Source organism: Somniosus microcephalus, chromosome 27 (assembly GCF_052327205.1).
Source record: "Somniosus microcephalus isolate GS21.2 chromosome 27, FLI_Smic_1.0, whole genome shotgun sequence".
Classification (NCBI taxonomy): domain Eukaryota; kingdom Metazoa; phylum Chordata; class Chondrichthyes; order Squaliformes; family Somniosidae; genus Somniosus; species Somniosus microcephalus.
The window spans coordinates 35,250,110-35,256,109 of record NC_141013.1 but is presented as its reverse complement, the minus strand read 5'-3'; positions in this window follow the sequence as shown (position 1 = coordinate 35,256,109).

Genomic DNA, 6,000 nt, shown 5'->3' with positions numbered 1-6,000 from the left:
CTGTTTAAATCAAACCAGACAGCTCACCATGTGTAGCATATCATTATTTCATGAGCACAAATTGTACTAATTGAGTTGAGTGATCAGAACAATGTTTACTTCCTGTGAAAGAAAGCAGCTTAATGGCATATCTAGCCTTGTCTGACTAGGTGTTTCTCAGTCCACCTACAAAAACAAGGAGGCATCTGTGAAAGAAAATTATATCCCATTTTAGATCACAAAAGGGTACATCATTGTTAGACTTCTGGTTACACTATATAGTTGGAGATTGAGCAGTACAGGCCAGTGTTCCCTTTTTTGGTGCACAGTCCTTTAAGTAGCTGCATAACCCATTCAAATGTTCGAGCATATGTGGTTTCTCCTGTCTAAAAGTCAGTGAGAGGCCTATGTGGGACTCCAGACCGCTGCGCAGCTTAGTGGGAACATTGATGGCCATTTACTTTTTAGTACCAATGTATGCAAACAAAAATTTTAATTAAGGTTAAAGGTTTAAAAAAAGTGACAGCCAGCTCTTCACACAGCAGCTATACTACAACAGAAGCTGTGGCAAAGCTCTGGAGCACAGTAATGTGACAGCCAAGTGTAGCAGTCAGAGTCATGTTACAGTGCCACCTACGGGCATCACAGGGAAACAGCATAAAATGTAGACATCTCAACATTGCATTCCTGTAAGAATGTTTACACAGGATTTTGCTGTATAACACACCTGTATACTGATTTTAATGTATTACTATCTAGTCATGTTGCAAATGATTGGGCTTATACGTGCTGGAGTTTAGAAGAATGGGAGGGGATCTCATTGAAACTTATAAAATTCTAACAGGACTAGACAGACTAGATGGAGGGGAGTCCAGAACCAGGGGTCACAGTCTAAGGATAAGGGGTAAGCCATTTAGGACAGAGATGGAGGAATTTCTTCACAGAGTGGTGAACCTGTGGAAATTCTCTACCACCGAAGGCAGTTGAGGCCAATTCATTAAATATATTCAAGAAGGAATTAGATATATTTCTTAAGGCTAAAGGGATATGGGGAGAAGGCAGGGACAGGGTACTGAGTTTGGATGATCAGCCATGATCTCATTGAATGGCGGAGCAGGCTCGAGGGGCCGAATGGCCTACTATCTTATTTCTACTTTTAACCCCAGAAACGGGTGAGATGTTAATTTTAAAAACCTCAAACCCGCCCACTTACCATTTTAACTGGTGCAGGAAGCAGGCAACCAACGTGCTCCCAGGAGGCGGGTCACTTATTTAAATATTTTAATGAGGCTGCGTGTGCCAGATTTTATCTCTCTCCCAGCTTTAACGCTGGCTGGCCAGGTTTCCCTGGCCTCGGAAACCAACAGCTTAAGGGAGGCGTGGACTGCTGCATGAAAGAGGCAAGAGCTTTCCCCTTCACCCCCCCCCCCCCCCCCCAAACAAACCTAGTCCCCACTCCATGCAGTCAACACCCCCCCCCCCCCCCCCCCCCCGGGTGATCAGACAACCCCACTATGACCAGGTAGTGGGTGTTGCCACACTGAGTGGCAGGGAAGGAGCAGCCAACAACTGTAGGTTGCATTTTCCAGGAGTGGGTTTTGGGGATAATGCAGCTCCCTCCCCCTCCCCTATGTCTTTGCTTCCCCCATCACACCCTACCCATTCAAACTACCCCGCTCACCTTTCCTACCACATCTGCCATGAACTACCCAGTGAAGCATTGGTATCCTCACTCCACTGTCACTCAACTCATCATTAATCCTCCATCCATTCTCACCCACCCCCCACCAAAAGCAGGTGGCGAGGCCAAAAACTGTCCAACCCAGTCTTGCTTTTAAATTTCATCGATTGTTTTCAAATGTCACATTCGAATGGGAAAAACACCCCATTTTTGAAAAGTTGATTATTTTAAAAATCTTATTTTTCAAAAATAAGTTTTAGGATGAGGAAAAACCATCTCGGCTTAATACCTCCAAGATATTCATCGTTCCTCGAACTACTGCTCTCGCCGCATCTGAGCTCCACGCTCAACGCCATGCGGCGCCACATGAACACACTCGACTTCTCTCTTCAGCAACACCGGCACACTCGATCTCAAAGCTGTCCGGGTCCACAGTTCCATTTCATCCTTCGACTCATCCGACGCTTCAACAAAAAACTTTTCTTCTTCCTTTCCGATGTCAAGGATCGCAAGCTTCATCAACTCTTGGACACCAACGCCCCTCCGGAACCTTCTTCCCCTTCACTTTCCTCTGACCCCCCTTCCCCCAATCCCACCCCCTGCCGCGTTTTCACTATCCCCTCTGACCTTCCACTCTCTGACCCTGAACGATCAGTCCTCAGCAAAGGCCTGAGCTTCATCCCCCTTACGCCCCCACCTCAATGAATTTCGAGCTCGGCACGATGTTGAGCTCTTTTTCCGCCGCCTTCGTCTCCGTGCCCACTTCACTGGCCAGGAGTCTTCCCCCCGCACAACTGACCCTTTCTCCCGCTTGCAGAATTCCCGTTCTACCTGGACCCCTCCCCCTGGCCTCTTACCCTCTCTAGATCTTTTCATCGCTAACTGCTGCCGTGACATCGGCCGTCTCCATTTCTCTGCTCCCCTCACTCACTCCAACCTACCTCCCTCTGAACTTGCAGCACTCCATTCTCTTAGATCCAACCCTGACATTGTCATTAAACCCGCTGACAAGGGTGGTGCTGTTGTTGTTTGGCGTACTGACCTCTACCTAGCGGAAGCTGAACGCCAACTCTCCGACACCTCCTCCTACCTCCACCTGGACCATGACCCCACTACCGAACATCAAACCACCGTTTCCAAGACTGTCACTGACCTCATCTCCTCTGGAGATCTTCCCCCTGCTGCCACCAACCTCATAGTTCCCCAACCCCGCACAGCCCGCTTCTACCTCCTTCCCAAGATCCACAAACAGGACTGCCCTGGTAGACCCATCGTTTCAGCCTGTTCTTGCCCTACAGAACTTATCTCTTCCTATCTTGACTCTATCTTTTCTCCCCTTGTCCAGTCTCTTCCCACCTACATCCGCGACTCTTCGGACGCCCTCCGCCACTTTAACAGTTTCCAGTTTCCTGGCCCCAACCGCTTCCTTTTCACCATGGACGTACAATCCCTCTACACCTCCACCCCCCACCCGGATGGCCTGAGGGTGCTCCGCTTCTTCCTTGAACAGAGGCCCGACCAGTCCCCATCCACCACGACCCTCCTCCGCCTGGCTGAACTTGTTCTCACATTGAACAACTCCTTTAACTCCACTCATTTCCTCCAAATCAAAGGTGTTGCCATGGGTGCCCGCATGGGTCCTAGCTATGCCTGCCTTTTCGTGGGCTATGTGGAACAATCTTTGTTCCAGTCCTACTCGGGTCCCCTCCCTCACCTCTTTTTCCGATACATTGATGACTGTATCGGTGCCGTTTCCTGCTCTCGCCCCGAACTTGACAATTTCATTCACTTTGCCTCCAATTTCCACCCTTCCCTCACCTTCACATGGTCCATCTCGGACTCTTCCCTTCCCTTCCTCGACTTCTCCGTCTCCATCTCTGGGGATAGGTTATCGACCAATATTTACTACAAGCCCACTGACTCCCACAGCTACCTGGACTACACTTCCTCCCACCCCGCTTCCTGTAAGGACTCTATTCCATTCTCCCAGTTTCTCCGCCTCCGCCGTATCTGCTCCGACGACGCCACCTTCCACACCAGTGCTTCAGACATGTCTTCCTTTTTCCGCAACCGAGGATTCCCCTCTACTGTGGTTGACACTGCCCTCGACCGTGTCAGTTCTATCTCCCGCACTTCTGCCCTCACCCCTGCCCCTCCATCCCGGAACCACGATAGGGTTCCCCTTGTCCTCACCTTTCACCCCACCAGCCTCCACATTCAACGGATCATCCTCCGGCATTTCCGCTACCTCCAAAGTGATCCCACCACCAAACGTATCTTCCCCTCCCCGCCCCTTTCAGCATTCCGCAGGGACCGCTCCCTCCGAGACACCCTAGTCCACTCCTCTATCACCCCAAACAGCCCTTCCTCTTCGCCTGGCACCTTCCCGTGCAAGCGGAGGAGACGTAACACCTGCCCCTATACCTCCCCCCTTCCCACTGTCCAGGGCCCCAAACACCCCTTCCAGGTGAAACAGCGATTTACTTGTACTTCTCGCAATCTAGTATACTGTATTCGCTGCTCACGATGCGGTCTCCTCTACACTGGGGAGACCAAACGCAGATTGGGTGACCGCTTTGCGGAACACCTCCGTTCAGTCCGTAAGGGTGACCCCGAGCTTCCGGTCGCCTGTCATTTTAATTCACCGCTCCATTCCCACTCGGACCTCACCGTCCTTGGCCTCTTGTATTGTTCCACGGAAGCGCAACGTAAACTCGAGGAACAGCACGTCATCTTCCGATTAGGTAGTCTGCAGCCTTCCGGACTCAATATCGAGTTCAACAATTTCAGATCATAAGCTCGGCCCCCATTTCATTTTCTCTTGTAATTGTTCCACTCCTTTCCCCCCCCCCCTTTTCCTTTTGTTTCTCTCACACACCTGGCAGCTATCTTTTGCCCTGCCAGTACACTTTACACCTAATCCCAGCCTATTACTATCTCGTCTAGCTTCTAATCTCTTTTACTTCTTTTGTTTCTTTTATTCTTTTGTCCGATCGCAGCCCTGCCTCCGATCTAGTTTCTTTTCTTTCCAGTTTTGAAGAAGGGTCCAACCCGAAACATCAACTCAAACTTCTCTCCACGGATGTTGCCTGACCTGCTGAGTTTTTCCAGCATTTTCTGTTGTTATTTCGGATTTCCAACATCTGCAGTATTTTGCTATCGTACACTTGAAGCTTGAATTCTCTTGCTCTCAGCCCATTTAAAAAAAATCTCTAATACAGGTAGACTATCCTTTATCCGAAAACCTCGACCAGCCATGTTTCAGTTTTCAGAAAATTTCAGATTTTGGAAGGTATTTTATAAGGCTGGGAAATTTGTCGGGGGTGGGGGTCGGCTGGGGGTCGGGGTCGTGCGCACGACTTACGCTGAACGAAACCTTTCGGTTTTCAGAGGATTTCGGTTTTCAGAAGTGCAGATAAAGGATACACTATCCCTTATCCGAAAGGGTGGGGGGTCAGCGGGGGTCGTGCGCACGACTTACGCTGAACGACAAAACCTTCGGTTTTTAGAGGGTTTCGGAAGTTCGGATAAAGGGTAGTCTACCTGTACAGGTACTTCCTATCTACAAAACTGTACTTCCTATCTACAAAACTTTACATTGTTTTCACATTTGTGTCTCAACTTTTTCCACCTTTATAATGGAAACTGCCTCTAAACTTGTACAGTAATTACATTCTCCCAGAAATAGTGGCACTGCCACATCTCAGTTTTATATTGCAGAGAAATTCCAGTGTTCCAACTTTGCTTTCCAAATTGTTTTGTAGAAGAATATAGGAACAGGATTAGGCCACTCAGCCCCTCGAGTCTGTTTCACCATTCAATTAGATCACAGCGGAGCTATATCTTAACCATCTACCCACCATGGGTTTGTAACCCTGAATACCCTTGCCTAACAAAAATCTATCACTCAGTTTTGAAATTTTCAATTGACCTAGTCTCAACAGATTTTGGGGGGCAAGTGATTCCAGATTTCCATTGAAGTGCTTCCTGACATCACCCCTGAATAGCCTAGCTTTAATTTTAAGGTTATGCCCCTTGTTCTGGACTCCCTCGCCAAAGGAAATGGTTTCTGTCTACCCTATCAAATCCTTTAATCATCTTAAATAACTCAATTAGATCATCCCTTAATCTTTTATAATCCAGGGAATGCAAGCCTAGTCTGTGCAACCTGTCCTGACCCTTTTAACCCCAGTGTCATTCTGGTGAATCTGCACTGCACCCCCTCCAAGGCCAATGTATCCTCCGAGGTACAGTGCACAGAACTGAAAGCAGTACTCTAAATGGAGTCTAACCAGAGCTTTACATAATTAGAACGCAACTTCCACCCCTTTGTATTTCAC